Source organism: Carcharhinus amblyrhynchos, chromosome 10, assembly GCF_965287045.1.
Source record: "Carcharhinus amblyrhynchos chromosome 10, sCarAmb.v2.hapA, whole genome shotgun sequence".
Taxonomy (NCBI): domain Eukaryota; kingdom Metazoa; phylum Chordata; class Chondrichthyes; order Carcharhiniformes; family Carcharhinidae; genus Carcharhinus; species Carcharhinus amblyrhynchos.
In genome coordinates this window covers 26,094,769-26,111,740 of record NC_137333.1, presented here as the reverse complement: position 1 = coordinate 26,111,740, position 16,972 = coordinate 26,094,769, and the positions used below count along the sequence as shown (strand labels likewise).

The 16,972-nt window shown below is 44.6% G+C and overlaps 1 protein-coding gene across 1 annotated transcript in view; it reads right to left on the bottom strand.

The window, feature by feature from the left end:
- The window catches only part of gpc6a (glypican 6a), a 980,820-nt gene that overhangs the window by 614,380 nt on the left and 349,468 nt on the right, over nt 1-16,972 (bottom strand). The gene's annotated exons all lie outside the window — the stretch shown is intronic.

The following is a 16,972-nucleotide window of genomic DNA, read 5'->3' as shown; positions in this document are numbered from 1 at the left end:
GTGTGAAGTAAATCGCGCTGGTTTTCAGCAAGAGCTCAGAGAAGAATCTCCCACACACTGTGCACTTCAGAGGGCACGAGTGTAAATCACTCCAGAAGTCCAGGGACTGGGCCTATTCCCGCTGAAGAGGCTGAAATCAACATGCTGAGTGGGCCCCCGCATATGCGCTGATCTCTGGGAGATCACTGAACAAGCCCTCCCAGCATTAAGATCACGGGTCTCAACCCACCACAAACACTGCTGGCCTCATCGCTAACCCCCATGCACATCGCTGGCCTTTTGGCCTCTCCATCACCCAGTGACCTGGATGGATATCGCTGGCCTCCCCATGCCCCATTGGCCCGAACATCGCTGACCTCCATTGGCCCGAACATCGCTGACCTCCTGGCTCTCTCCACTCCCCCCACCCCCTTTACACATACACATGGCACTGGCCTCACACACAAATAGTGCTGGGCTGCCATGCACAGCCCCTGCCTGCAAATATTCCCCCTTGTTGAGGGAGAGCCTTGAGCATTACACCTCCCACGGACACAGTAGCTTGTTGACTGAATCCAATCGCTACCATCTATTGAAAGCAGGTTACCTGGACATTTCTTACAAGGAATTTTAACTAATTGGGCCATCACTGGCCCAAACTGACTGCACCAGGACTCCCTTAACAAATCAGGGCTGTATATAAGCTACAATGATGGACCAACAGCCAGACGTGCCAGGACGACGGCCCCAAAGAAATCTGCTGAGATTCAGAGACTGAGCAGGTCCACCTGTTGGGTGCGGCAAAGGAGAGGTGCCAGCTGCTGTTCCCCACTAAGGGCCATCACCCAAGGGCTCATGCAGCTGTGTGGAAGATGGTGGCATCCACACTTAGTGCTAGAACCCTGACATCTCGGTCGCAGAACGTTGCCACAAGAAACTGAATGACCTTCTTAAGTCAGCAAGGGTGAGATGGCATCCCATTCTGAAACCTGCACATGCATATGCTGGATTAACAATGTCAAACCATCCCCAGTAGTGCAAGAACATCCAACAACCAACACCACCTCCCCCCTGCCGGAAATCGCATCTAACCCCTGTGCACCCCACCGTCCCAGCAGCACCTCCCGGTGGAGACCCATTTCCTCGAAATGGCCAACACAAGCTCCCCAACTCAGACGCACATTGCATCCCATACCCTTCCATACATCATGCTTTCAATCGCCCTTATGTCTTCACAGGAGGAAAATGTGCACAACCGCCATGAGAGGGCAAAGACTGGTGGTGGTGGTCCTGAGCTGCAGATACTGACGCTCTATGGAGTAGCATGCTCTAGAACTGGGAGGAGGAAACTTCACATCTAGGATGGTAACAGACAGGTCAGTGTTCGGCATGCAAGTCAGCATCAGCTCAATGATCTTCCTAAGTCTTTTTGAAGTAAGTGCCATGGTGCATCAGCGGCTTTCCCTCGTTTCCCTACTGTGTGCTCTTTTTTACAGTCCTGGATTCTGATGCTCCAGGCCCTTTGGGTGTCGCTGGCCCCACCCCCAATGCTTTCCAACCAACTCCCCCGGGCAGCTTGAACAACAACTCGGAAGGCGGCCCTGGAGAATCAGCCGCAGACAGTGGAAAGTCTGGCACAGGGATCTGGCCTCATGCAGGCCATTCTGGAGACACAGCAAGCCACGGTCGAGGACGTTGCTGGTATCCAGCGTGGCTCATAGCCACGAGTGTTAGCGGTATGCTGGAGACACTGGTGGCCATGGCTGGGACTCTTGTTGGGGTTCTGTAGGCCGTGCCTTGTAGCCTCAACAACTTAGCCGCGTGTCAGAGGGCTAATGCCGGGGGGATCCAGAGCTTGATTCAGTCATAGAATGCAGTAGCGGAGGGCTCCAGAACTTGGCCCAGTCTCAGAGGGCCAGGGCTGAGCGATCACAGACCATGGGGCAGACACGTCAGGGCCTTCTGGACTGGTAGAGCCAGCTGATGCCAGAGCTTCTGGAGCTCAGTCCAGCTACCCTGGCATTCTATGGAGTGTTTCCGGGGCATCTGGGCACCCCTAAGGAGGAGGAAGGGCTAGAGCCTATGCCGGGATCTTCCATCCAGGAGACTCCAGGTGTCCTGAGACTTTCTGCTTTCCCCCTTTCCTCACACCGGGGCATCTCAGGGCCAGCTGGATGTATAGGGTGGCACAAAAACATCAGTGTCATTCACAAGTCATCCAGGGACCTCCAGGACTCCGCACCTAAGGGGACAGCCCTCAAGGGCATCATAGGCAACGGGGTGCGGATCACAGCTGGACCCCTTCACCTCTGGTCTAAGACAAAGCAGGAAGCCACACACAAGATTAGAAAGTTGTAGGTTCAATAAGAGGGCAAAGGTGACCATCACCAGTAGTCAAGGTTAAGTTTTGGGAAATGTTAAGAACACAATAAAATGTTTGCATCTTAAAGCTGTGACTAATCTGTCTCTGATTCTACCCCAACAGAACTGAGTGTACACCAATCCCACGCATCAAGGCGCAGACTGCTGTGCTGTGCAATACTAGTAGCTAGGCCAAAAGTTATAGACCGCCTGGTCTACTTTCCCAAGTAGCAACAAGACCCTTAGTCACATGCCCATCTCCCAACCCCCATCACCCCCGGTCGAATCCCCAATCCATTGCCCCACACATTTGCGATCCTAACCTTTCCTGCTACATGGGCCCAGGTGCCTGTGTGCAGTCGGAGAACAGGGAGGCATCAGGCTTGAGTGGCACCATGGGCAGAATCCAAATGTACCTTACAACGAGTTGTCATCATCCCCCAACCTTCACCAAGGACTCATTACCAGGCCTATAAACCTGTTGGGTGATTTCTGTGGTTGGCAGCAGGGTGCGGAGGGAGGGGGTGGAGGGACTAACAGAGGGTGGGGGTCGGCTGAGAGAGAGGGGGAAGGGGAGGGAAGGGAGAAGGGTCATGTGGTTTGTGTCCAACTTTGGTGTCAACCATATGTGGTTTCAGTGTCCATCCTTAGTGTAGCAGAATAGGAGAATTGCCCCTGTAACCTTTGCTATATTCTCTGGGTCACATATTACTATGAGCGCTGCCTCTGACGACTTTCTGATACAGGTGCATGAAGCAGTCTTGCGTCATGTCAACAAAGTTATTCTCCAAAGCAACTGACTGTTCTCAACTCATTTTTGCTTTATTAAAGTCACGTATTCAAATAATCTTCATGTTTTTGACCCTTCTAACATTTTTAACACGTCATAGAAAGAGCTATGCTGACATTGTGAATTGCTGCAGAAGAAATGCACAGACATCTACCAAAAGGCCATTAAAAGGTGAGACAAAGGGGAGTGCACAGAACGACGCACAAAACACAAGCAGAAGACTGCAGAAGGTAAGAAAGATGCTGCTGTCCAGAGGAGACAATACTGTTGACCACAGGCGCTCATCACCAAGATTTCATGGGTTTGATTTTTTAAAAAGGCGTTTGAAAAGAGGTAACAGTCCCTGGTAATGTGAAGGAGGTCTAGTAAGCCAAATGGAGGAGTTCACTAACTGCATCTGCAACACAACAATTGATGGGGTTGTAATATTGCAGTCCACCCTTGAGCACCCAGGCTGCAGCAGAGACAGCCAGGACTGGGCCTAAAGGAGAATCTTGGCTTTGATACTTAGGCTGCTATCACAGAGGTGAGCCAGAATAGACAGTGCCGCCTTGTCTGGCTTTAATTAGCTACAGACGGCCATTTCCATCCATCAAATTGGGGTGTTAGGCTTGCTTTTCTAAAGCAAAAATAGCTATGCAGAATGAGGGACTTGTACTAAATATATGGTAAGAATATGTTCCTTGGCCTCATGCCAACTATTTTTTAAGACTCGAGCCCGAATTGTTTGGATGGTGGTGTTTTCCTTCCCGCCATCCGAAGGCTCGGTGAGAAACAAATCCCTGTCGACTGTGAGTGCCCCACTGCTAGTTCACACTTCAAAGAACATTGAATGGTTGCAGACTAGACTTCTGCCCCTCACTTGGGAGGAAGTTCCACCTCAGAGAGCTGCCAGCCAATGCAATTGATGACAGGAGCTGCAATGCACTGAAGAGCAACTTCAGGAGAATGCCTGAGCCACGGTCTCAGGAATAGAGTACAAAGTAAGTTTAAGTAGCCCTGGAGCGGAGACAGTAGGTAAGTTCTTGTTGGTGATGGTGGTGGGTGGGTGGGGGTGGAATACCAACAGCCACTGCACCTTAACTAAAAAAGGGGTTTCTGATGGAGCTATGCCAACCCCCGCTCCAGCATACACGATCGAAGCCCGGTCTTTTTTGGGCTTTCCCCAAGCCAGGTCAATCCTCCTGGCAGCCTACAAATTGAAGCTGGGTGGGAATCTTGGTCAATTAAGATCCTTATCTGAAATAGTGGGGAGACTGGCTGGCTCGCTTGGGCTTCCCATCTGAGAGCTTTCCCAACCCAGTGTAAAACCGTTGTGGTGAGGACAAGCAGGAACTGAGAGGGAACTTCAATTTCACACACCCTCACCCCCCCTCACCCCATCTAAAAATGCACTGATTTGGGAGCAACAAGTTCTGACTTTATTTTTCCTGCTGTAAAAAGTAAGATTTTTTGCAGCATTAGATAAAAGGGAAATTCACAGGAGAACAAAGAATATCAAATGGCATATAGTTGTGATTATATTTATTTTTCCTGCTGTAAAAAATAAGATTTTTTGCAGCATTAGATAAAAGGGAAATTCACAGGAGAACAAAGAATATCAAATTGCATATAGTTGTGATTGTAAACTGAATGGCAATAATCATTCTAAATACATTTGTCTTGCATTGTTGTGTTAAATATTTATCCATCAACAACTATCTAAATAAGCATTACAAGGACAGGGAAACTTGTTAAGGATGTGAGAAATAGTCCAACTGTGCACAACAGTACGAATCCTGCTGAATAACATTTAAGGATGATTCCTTGGAATCTTTTCATGGACTACAACAGTTTAAAACTCCAGAGCTAAGAGTGAGCTTGGAGCTGCAGCTCTAACCAGTGTAGTAGGAGAGTTAATAATCATTCTGCTGTTGGCCAACATAGCATCAGAGAAGTAGATCGTATCATTTGTCCCCCAGGTTTAGCTTGTGAGCCTGCTGCATACTATAGTAAGTCAGCAAATTCCAATTCCCACTTCGTCCTTTTCCCACAGCACTCTGCTGTATCTGTGACCCCCAAGCATTCCCTGCTTCCTCTCTATCCCAGAACATGCTGGTTTGTACCTCCTTGGATACAAGCTGTATCTATGTTGAGGAGGGAAAGAAGTAGAGCTGAGAGTTGGTGTAGTTCTGGAAGGGCACCGTAACAGTTTATTTAGAGAATTCTGGACTTCTTAAAGGTTAAGCTGGCCAAACCGGAAGTCCAACTCAGCCCAACCTCTGACCCAGTTCTGCCAGTGACCAGTGTGGGTTGACTAGGTTTTATTTGAGCTGAACTAGTGTTTTAATGAAATTTACTTGGCAGCTATTTAATTGTTGTCAACATTTAATATCGATTAAAACACAAAAGGAACAACTTGAGCATATTATGCAGCACAGTTCCATTGCCTTTTGAAATTTTGAGCAATTTGACTTCTACTTACCCTAGAATTTAATTGGTTTGCAGCTGAGACACAACAGGTTGCATGTGATTACTTTCCAACACATCCCATTTTTCACTTATTTTCAATTTAAACTCCAGAAGGCAGACCCTGTGATGACCTCCATGAAGAAATAATTTCAATTGTTTTTAATTGTTTGCAATCAGGATCATGTGGTAGCCTTCTCAGATCACACCTCACATATTATCTCTTGAAAGATTACATAGGAGGCTTTATAACACACTCCTCATTAATTTATTTCCTTAAATCAAAGAATATCCTTGATCGAAAAAGCCAATTTCTCAAATATCCAATTAGCTTTTTACACTTGCTAATACTGTTCTGTGACTCCAAATTTTCAGGTCAAAAAACTTCATATTCAGAAAGCCATACATTATTTATTTTGTCACTGTGATTCTAACAAAGAACAATATTAATGTTTTCTTTATAGTAGCAATCCTCTCAACATTAAGTAATGTGTCCGAAACATTTTAAGTTCACAAAAATTAACTGCAATAAATCCCACAAATGTGACAGACCATATCCCAAGTTCTATCATGTCCTCTATCTAGAAACCCCCTCTTTGTCAAACTTTTGGTCATGTCAATAAAAATTAGATGGCCACGATTTTCCCAAAAAATTACTAAGTTCCCAACATGTGGGAAAATGAGAGTAACTCCTGCTGTTTTTTTTAAGCGTGATCTCCAGAATGGATCTCTGACACTCATGTGCAGAGTGCCCCAGTGTGATTCATTCTGAAAAGAGACGGGCGGGGCTTATTCCCTGCAGAATAGTTCTGAGAAGGCCAATGCGCAAGCGTTGATCTGTCAGCACAGAGATTGGCGCATGCACTGTGGTCTCCCCATTGCCGATCTCCTGATCGTTGGCCAGTCCAATTGCTGATCAGCCCCTCAATCCCCCCCACCCCTAGTCGCTGACCAGCCCCAACTACCCCACCTCTCCAATGACCAGCCCTCACCACTGTCCCCCCCGCCCCTCCAAATCGCGGACCTATCAACCCTTCCCCCCCCTCATCCAACGATGACCAGCCCTGACCCACCGCCACCCAGATGGCCAGTTCTGATCATCTTCACTCCCTCCCTCTGATCCCAGTGCAAAGAGTTCTCCTCCCTCACACAACTCCTGGGCCTGCCCCCTTGGCACTGCAAGCTTGATCCTTTGGCAATGCTAGTTGACATTGCCCAAAGGGCTCCCCCCCCAATTACACCGCCCCACCCCAAAAGGAGGCCTCAATGGCTTCTCTTCCCTTCAATGCGGTCAGGCCACCTACTCCCTGTTAGTGGGGAGCAGGAGTAAAACTGAGGGAACCACTCCTGCCGGGAGGGGAAATGCTAGCGGGCCTGCTAATCGTATGGAAATGCCAATTCATTTCCAAACGATAATCAACTCTGTCCCGATTTCTGGTGCAGAGCTGATGATGCTGAACGTCTTAGGCTGGGAGATATGTGGAGGCTATGGCGCCCAGCAGGAATCCTGTGAAACGGCCACTGCTGATGTCTCCCGGCCCACTGCACTACTAGAGGAGTGCTGCAGGCCGGGAGAGTCACCCTCAATATATTTAATTTTAAATTTTCTACGATGGAATTGGAGAATGACAGTGTAAATTGCTGCAAACGTTTATAATTTAAACCGGCATTTTAAATACATTTATAATGAACATTCATTTCAAAATGTTTAAGAGATTTTCAGGGGAGACAGTGGCGGAGCGATAATGTAATGAATGGGGTGAGTAATACAAAAGGCCCAATTTAATGCTCTGGGAAGAAGGACTGAAACGCCACAGACAGCCAGTGGAATTTAAGTTCAGTTAATAACATCTGGAAGTAAAAGCTAAAGTTAATCTCAGTAAAGATGACCATCGAACTATCATTGATTGTTGTAAAAATCCATCTGATTTCCTTTAGGGAAGGACATCTGACTTGCTTACTGGGTCCAGCCTGCATATGGCTCCACAGACACCATAATGTGGTTGTCTCTTAACTGCCCACTGAAGTGGTCTATCAAATCACTTGGTTTAAGGGGTAATTAGGAATGGGCATCGAATGCTGACCCTGCCAGTAAAGCTCACGTCCCATGAGAAACAAGATTAAATTGCAGCAAAATAATGGGAAATTCTGGAAACAAACAGCATAAAAGCGAAAATGAGTGAGACTAGGCATCACTGTCACAATGTAAAAAAATTTTTAAAGAAAATAGATATTTTAACAGATTTCCTCCATTTGATCTCAACAATGCTAAGCATCAGAAATGCACCACAGTAATTGTACACTGAACTTTCTAAGCAAACAAGTTAATCAGTACATCTCAACATCTAAAGTCTCATAGCAGTCAAATCATAATTTAGTTTTCGTAACTATCTTAGGTCCCTGGATGGGCAGCATGGTAGCACTGTGGTTAGTATTGCTGCCTCACAGTACCAGGAACCTGGGACTCAGGTGGCTGTCAGCTTGGAGTTTGCACATTCTCCCGGTGTCTGCATGGGTTTCCTCCAGCTGCTCTGGTTTCATCTCACTCCAAAAACATGTGGCTTAGGTAGATTGGACATGCTAAATTGTCCCTTAGAGTCAGGGGATTAGCAGGGCAAATATTATAGGATTAAGAGGATAAGGCCTGGGGGCAGGCTCAATGAGTCAATTGGCCTCCTTCTGCACAATGAGGATTCTATGATTTGATGGTTGCAAATTACTGCCACGAGTCTTCTTGTGATTGAACTGCCAATTCTAAGCCACAGATGTCACAAAGGAGTGGAATCTGGAGTGCAGGATTTACTTCCTTTTAGTTCCTCTGTGGCTGCTCTGCTTCATCATCATTGCCATTCAAAGTTTGATGAAACTGGACGGAAGCATTTTGAATGACTGGTAGCATGTTCCTTTTGGTAATTAATGTTACTGTGCTTCGTGGAGGGCCTCAGAGTGTCTTTGAAGTGTTTTCTTTGTTCTCAGAGCCTGAATATTTTGGATGGTGGGGTCTCCCTTCCTGCCTAACTAACCCCCACTGGCCTAAAAACCCACCACTAGGGGAGCATGAAATTCTAGCACTGGAGATTAGCCTGAATGCTTATGGAACTAACTTTGTGAGGAACACTAGTATTTGTCTGACTGTCCTACCATTGAACCTGGAGGATGCAGTGAAGTCACTACTGATGGAATTTCTCCAGGGCTCTTCTCTGTCACTGATACTCACGGCAGTAAAGAGTATGCTGACAACTGTTCTGTGCAATAGAACTTTCACTGACTTACAAAGGTCTTTGCTGTCAAAAACTCACTGCCATAGTTTGTAGAAAGCTGAATTGGAGCAGCTGTTTAGGTGTTAGATCATCTTGTTAATGGTGGCCTTTTGAGAGAAATAGCTGCCAAGAAGCGGGAAGTACTCAACATGATCCAGAGTCTCCCCTTCAACATGTATGGGAGGTGGATTATTTGGCTGACCAGGTCTGGTTGATATGTTTTCATAACAGACAAGGACAGACTAAGTCTCTTGTATGCAAAGTTAAAGAGATTGAGAGTGGCTTGCAAATCTGGTGCAGATTGGGCAAAGTCATCTGCAAACTGTGGATCATGTATACCTATGGCAATTAATTTAATTCTGGCACAGAGCCACTGGTTATAGAGTTTTCCATACAGATGATATTTAATACTGACACCAGGTGAGCACCTTATCGTTAATATGGTGAACAACCACTATCAAGTAGATGGAAATAACATGGGGACTATCACACAGCCTTGCTTGACGCTGGTTCAGATTATGAAGCTATCTAGTTCAGATCTCTTATAATCACATCATCATGAAGTAATGACAGATTTGTGATGGAGTTTCCTCAAACTTCCAAATCTTTAGGGCACAATCCATAGAGTCTCACACCTGCTTCTATTTTCTATGTGTGTTACTATGTTTCTATGTATTTACTGACTCTAATGATTTGGTCAATGAATGCAATGAAGAGTTCCATCCACATTTGAATGAAAGTGTGAAAGAAACACAATTACATTTGTTTTGTCATCAACATTCTCTTGTGAGGTCCCTTCTGTTACTGAAAGAAGCTGTGGTCTGGGACACTCCAAGATCCTGAGACTCCAGCATTCATTCCTCCATTGTCAGCATTTTCTATGATTTGTCTAGCATCAATCATATCATAGAATCATAGAACCCTACACTGCAGAAAGAGGCCCTTCGGCCCATCAAGTCTGCACCAACCACAACCCCACCCAGGTCCTACCCCCGTATCCCTACATATTTTACCCACTAATCCCTCTAACCTAAGCATCCTAGTACACTAAGGGGTAATTTTAGCACGTCCAATCAACCTAACCCGCACATCTTTGGACTGTGGAAGGAAATCAGAGCACCTGGAGGAAACCCATGCAGACATGAGGAGAATGTGCAAACTCCACACAGGCAGTGACCCGAGCCGGGAATGGAACTCAGGCTCCTGGAGCTGTGAAGCAGCAGTGCTAACCACTGTGCTAACGTGTCGCCCCAAGAATATGATTGAGGTTCTTCTTGAAGGGCTGATGCCACTGTGTGTGGAATTTTCCATTCTGGGACAAGACCCATGTTGGGGGTGGGAACGAGGAGTATTTCCCACTGCTGAGGCCCGTGGGAATTTGCACCGTATTGCATGATGCTGGTCTAATTACGCAGTTGAGGCTATCTGATGTTTTGCATGGCGGGGCAGTGGCTGGCTCACACTCGATCATCATATTGGGGAGCTATATTCAAAAAGGTACCCGGACGACAACTTAAACACCATTGAAGGAGAAGATCCAGCCTCTGAAAGCGCAAAGATCCACCTCCTGGAAGCTGAAAGAGCCACTTTGTAGATGCAGCGCTCTCAGCATGTGGTTTCCAGATTCCCGGTTGCTGGAAGCTACCACCTTCCTTTCCAATCTCCGAGTTGCCCAAGGCCTTCTTGTTAATAAGCGACACTTGCATGCCACTTTGGTCCAGACATGTTCTGGAGTGGCATGAAAACCTGGATAATTATGCGGGTGGATGTTTCAGGCTGGGCCTTCATCTGCATCCCATTAACGAGATGGGAGTAAAAATAGTTTCACACCAAGTTCATAGGAATGGCAATCCACCATGACAGTTGGGAGCACATCTTCCTGCCAACACTTCAGCTGTCTTTTCGGATCCTGCTGCGTTACCCCTGCTCCCTCCCCATGATTAAACCTACTACGAGCAGGGGTGCTGGCTGGTTAATTGTATGTTATGTCTCCGGAACAGTTAGTGGTGCCGGAAGGGGCAGTGTTAAGCTGTATAATGCTATTTTAATTGACTCAAATCATGGAAATCAGGTTCACGCCTAAAAAGAGCATGAAGCTGATTACGCTGCTGGTGGGGGTGGGCGTGGTGATGGAGGGAGATCTCACATGGAGGTTACACCACGACAATTCCAATCATGGTCCTCTTATGAGATTTAATAGCCACAGCAGGATTTGCCCCGTGTGAATGGGCCCATAGAATTACATCCCACGACAGGGCATTAAAGATGTAATTTTCTACAAAGATTTGCTAAATGGTCCAAATATATTAGTGACCATCCATACAAAGCTTTTCGTTAATACAATGCTTGTATTCAGTCGAGTACTACTTACCGTGTCCTCATTTCAGTGCAACTGGATTTAGAATATCTTCCAAAATCCTCCACTGATTACATTTTTGTGGTGAGGCTTTGTATAAACATGGATCATTCATCTCCTTGTCTAAATAAATGTCATATGATATGAATTCTTCCTTCAGTAATTTGCTAAATTAATTTTTTTTTCTCTTTTTTTAACATAACACAGCTGTACGTCTCATTAGCTTACTTGATAAATGGCACTTTAGTTAAACTGTAATGACTGACAGGATCTCAGTTTTCACTTATATTTATTGCTTTATTTAACGTAAGGCTATCCATTAAAGTCCGGCATGAACCAAATTTAGACAGTGAAAACTTCTATGGCACAGAATGTGATTTTAAAATTGTACAGTCATGTATACAACAACTCAGTTGTGGCATACATTATCCAGGAAAACCATTGGACTTGCTTTCAATGCCACCCACCATTCCACACCCCCCTCCTCCCCATTCATCTCCCCTACCCCCTGCCACGCACACACACACACATGGGCAGACCTTTAAAATATCAAAACTGGCTAACCCAACCCAAACAAACCCCCTCGCTGCTTGCTTACGAATAGAAATCAGGCCAAAGCATGTGTTTCCACCAATGGCAACCTAAGGAATATTAACACACCAAAGCAAAGGTCTAATAACATCATCAGGGGAGGTGAAAAAACATATTATGGAAGTGAAGAGGAATTATGAGAACAGATTGACAGCCAACATAAAGGGGTATCCCAAAGTTATGAAAATAAAGGGTGGTAAAAGAAAGAGTAGGGCTGACTAGGGACCTAAAAGGGAATTTATACATAGAGACTGGGGGCAAGACTATTTTCATCAAAGAAATAGATGTTGCCCTGGGCATGGTAACAGATGAGGAAACACTGTCACTAGAAGGATTCAAAATTGTGAATGAGGAAACGTTGGATAGATCATTGATACTGAAATTAGACAAGGCACCAGGACTGAATGAGATGCATCCAAAGGTAATGAAGGAAGTGAGAATAGAAATTGCAGGGACATCTTCCAGTCTTCTTTAGATTCAAGACAGGTGTCAGAGGACTGGAGAATTGAAAATGTTAGGTCCTTGTCCAAACTGGTGGTAAGGAAAGCCTCAGCAATTACAGGCCAGCTAGTTTAACATTAGTGATGGGCAAACTTTTAGAAGTAACTGCTGGGGGATAGAATTAGTCACATGGAAAAATGTGGTGTTAAGGCTAACATGGATTTCAACAGGGGAAACATGTTTCAGTAATTTGCAGAAGTTATTTTGAGGCTGGTGACAGAGAGTGGATTGATAAGGGTAATGCTGTTGATGTAGCCTACATGGGCTTTCAGAAGGCATTTGATACAGTGCCACACAACAGACTTGTGAGAAAAGTTTTAGCTTATTGAATGAAAGGGACAGTAGCAATGTAGATATAAATTGGTAAACAATAGGAAGCCGACAGTAATACTCAACAGGTTGTAAGAAGGTTTGTAGTGGTGTTCTCCAGGGTTCAGTATTGTGATCCTTGCTATTCTTGAAATATATTAATGATCCAGATCTTGGTAAGTAAGTAACAATTTCAAAGTTTGTGGATGACATAAAACTTGGAAGTCTCAAACTGCGAGAGGACAGTGCAAAACTTCAAAAGTTTGTGGAGTAGGTAGATAGGTGAAGTTTAATACAGAAAAGTGAGGTGATGCATTTTGGTAGGAAGAACATGGAGACAGTTCAAAATAAGGGGTAAAATTCTTAATAAGGTACAAGAGCAGAGGGACGTGGGTGAATATGTGCACTGATGATGAAGCGTGGGGAGACAGGGTAGGGACAGGGGCAGCAGTAGCACTGTGGTTAGCACTGCTGTATCACAGCTCCAGGGACCTGGGTTCAACTCCGGCCTTGGGTGACTATGTGTAGAGTTTGCATGTCCCCCCCCGCCGCCACTCTGTCTGCATGGGTTTTCCTTTGGGTGCTCCAGTTTCCTCCCATAGTCCAAAGATTGCAGGTAGTTTGGCAATGTTATATTATCCCTTGGTGTCCCAAAATACTAGGATTCAGGGGATTACCAGGGTAAATATGTGGGTTTATGAAGATAAGGTGAGAAGTGTGCCTAGGTGAGATGTTCTGTCAAAGAGTTGGTGTAGATTTGATGGGCTGAATGAACTCTCTCTGCACTGCAGGGATTCAATGAGAGCAGTTAATAAAGTAGAGAATTCTGGGCTTTATTAATAGCAGCAAGGAGATAATGCTAAATTTATAACAAGACGCTCATTAGGCATCAGTTGGAATATTGCGCACAGTTCTGGGCTGCACAATAGGAAAGAGGTGAATGCACTGGTGAAAATGCAGAAGAGATTTAAAAAATAGTCCCGATATTGAGAAACTTTACCCATGAAGATAGTTTGGAGAAATTGGGACCGTTCTCCTTGGGGAGAAGAAGGCTAAGAGGGGTGGCATGGTGGCGCACTGGATTCCACTGCTGAGTCACAGCGCCAAGGACCCAGGTTCAATTCCGGCCTTGGGTGACTGTGTGGAGTTTGCACTTTCTCCCGGTGTCTGTGTGGGTTTACTCCAGGTGCTCCAGTTTCCTCTCAGTCCAGAGATATGCAGGTTAGGTTGATTAGTCAGACTAAATTGACCCCCGTGTCAAGGGGATTAGCATGGTAAATGAGGGATAGGGGAATAAGGCCTGGGTGGGATTGTGATCAGTACAGACTCAATGGACCCAAACGGTCTCCTTCTGTACTATAGCGACTGTTTGTTTCTATTTGATTGAGATGTTTAAATCATGAGGAGGCGAGACAGAGTAGATAGGGAGAAAATGTTCCTGCTCGTAAAAGGATCAAAAATGAGAAGGCACAGATTTAGAGAGATTTGCAAAAGAAGCAAATATGGTGTGAGAAAAAACATTTTCACAGTGGGTCGTTTGGAGTGCACCAAAGTGCTTTTCATTGACACTTCCTGCAAATGTGGTGGAGGCAGGTTGGATCAAGGCATTCAAGATGGTAGTCAATGGTTACCTGAATAAAAAAATTAAAAGTTTATTTATTAGTATCACAAGGCTTACATTAACAGTGCAATGAAGTTACTGTAAAGATCCCCTAACCGCCACATTCCAGTGCCCGTTCAGGTTCACTGAGGGAGAATTTAGCATGACCAATGCACCTAACCAGAATAGAAACAATGTGCATGGGCACAGGGAAAAGGTAGGGGAGCGGCACTTGTCAGTGCAGACACAATGGAGACCATTTGGCCCATTGTGTCTGCGCTGACACTTGTCACAGCGTCAGTGCAGACACAATGGGCCAGATGGTCTCTGTCTGCACTGTAACAATTCTCTGATCAACTCAAATGAGGGGGAGGCCTGAGCTGTGATTTGGGATTCCCCAAAGCTAATTGAAGGTGAGAGTTGCCTGCTCTCCAAGATACATTTTCTTCCTTTCATCGAATATGCATGGTGCAAGATCAACTTTATTATCCATGCCTGGTGCCTTGCAAAGACAGTGATAAGCTGCCTTCTTGAATCACAGTGCTATTAGGAAGTGAGTTACAGGATTTTGATCCAGTGATATTAGAGGAACAATGATATACTTTCAAGTCGGAATGGTATGTGCCTTGGAAGGGAACTTAAATGTGGTGGTATCCCCATGTATGTATTGAGCTTGTCCTTCTAAGTGACAATAATTCACAGGTTTGGATGTGCCGAGTCACTCACTGCAGAAGTCCCAGCCTCTGGCTTGTTCTTGTAGTTACAGTATTCATATGATTGGTCCCAGTTCAGTTTCTGGTCAAATGGTGACCTCCAGGATTTTGATAGTGGGGGATTCTGTCATAGTAATGTCATTGAACATCGAAGGGAGAAAGTTAGATTCTCTTTCATTGGAGATGGTTATTGCCTGGCACTTGTGTAGTGTGAATACTACTTGCCATATTCAGCCCAAGCCTGAAATGTTGTCCAGGTCTTGCTGCATATGAACATGAACTGCTTCAGTATCTGAGGAGCAGCGAATTGTCCTGAACATTGTGAAATAATCAGCAAAGATCCTGCTTCAGACATTATGAGAGAGTGATGGTCATTGATGAGGAAGCTGAAGATGGTTGGGCCTAGGGCACTCTTTGTTAACCAGAAGGAGCAGGAGTGAATAACACGTTATCCCACATCATGCTCCATTTGCAACCTTTGTGCCCACTCAAAACTTTTTTTATGTCCTTTTGCAGCCTCTGCTGTCCGCACCTCAGAGTTTACTTCCCAAAACAGCTGTGTAGCATCAACAGTCTTGGAGATATTACACTCAGTGCCTTCACCTAGGTTATTATAATTGTAAATAGCTGAGGCCCCAGCATTGATCCTTGCTTCACCATGTAACAGCCTACAACCTGAAAATGACCTGTGTATTCCAACTCTATAATCCTCCCTTTAATCAATCCTCTGCTTGTGTTAGAATATTACCCAAACCCAATGAGCCCTTATCTAATTCTACAACATTTCACATGGCACCCCAGAACACCTTTGAAAATCCAAACATACTACATATATTGGTTTTTCCTATCTCGAGCCTACTCATTACATCCTTAAAAAAGGCTGAGTAGATTTGTCAAATGTAATTTCCCTTCAACAAAACAATGTTGACGTTCCTGAGGTGTGTTTTAGTTTTCTAAATTGTTCCCACTTCCTTTATTCCAATATTTTTCCAACTACTAATGTCAGGTTAGCTGACCAGCATTTCCATGTTTTCTCTCTGCCTCCTTATACAGTGGGATTAATTTGCTACCTTCCCATACACTGGGACTTGTGTAGAATATACTGTAGGTTATAGTGTAGATTATCCAGAACATAAAGAATTTTGGAAGATTAAAATAAGTATAGTACTGGATGTAAAATTATCACTTTGAAAATAAGGGGATCTGATGCATATACTTCAGATCTTCCGAATTTGCAGGTCTTATTTTAGTTCCAAATTTTATTGCACTTCCTCGTAAATTATTCCACTTCCTTTCCAGCAAACATTCTACTTTCCATGTTGTACCTGAACACTACATAAAAATGAAAGTGCAGAAGTGATTTTGTGGTTTGTTTTGCTAATGTTAAGAACGTGCAAATGGATAGATTTCCCTCAAATTGGACTGCGTGTTCCAACTGAAATAGGCCAACAGTGTGTTCAGTTTTACTCAGGGATAATAACAGGTTTCTCCTTCCAAATTCCAGAAGGATTGTCATCTACAGTGCTTAAGACTCTATTTTGGAATTATTTTGCCGTCAAAGCCTGTTTTGTAATTTGAAACTGTTTTCCTCAGAAGTTAAAAAGCTTTTATTCCCAGTGCTGAATGTTTTATTCATCTCCTGTGTGAAATCACTTGCATTTGACACTAATCCTTTGGTTAGTCGAATAGGCCAAGCCGCAGAGCCTCTCTGTATGTCAGACAATCAATTTCACTTACATAGCTTGGATCTCAACCACTTGTCCAGCTAAGATTTGCACCAAGTCAAAAGATACTGATTTTTTTTCTGTGTTCTGGAATCTTTATATGGTTATTAGTAAAAGCTTATAAATACACACTGCTTAGACGTAAAAAAAGGTCCAAATTAATTTTCAATATTTATTATTTTCAGCTAAAAGTTCAAAGAAATTGAGTTTTCATACAGAAAAGGCTAGTCTCAAAACTCCTAACTCTTAGAAACTTTGCAACATGATGCTTGAATCCCAATGAGGTGAGAGTGACAGCCTTTAGCATTAAGGCAGTGTTGAGCTGAGGGTGGTATCAAGA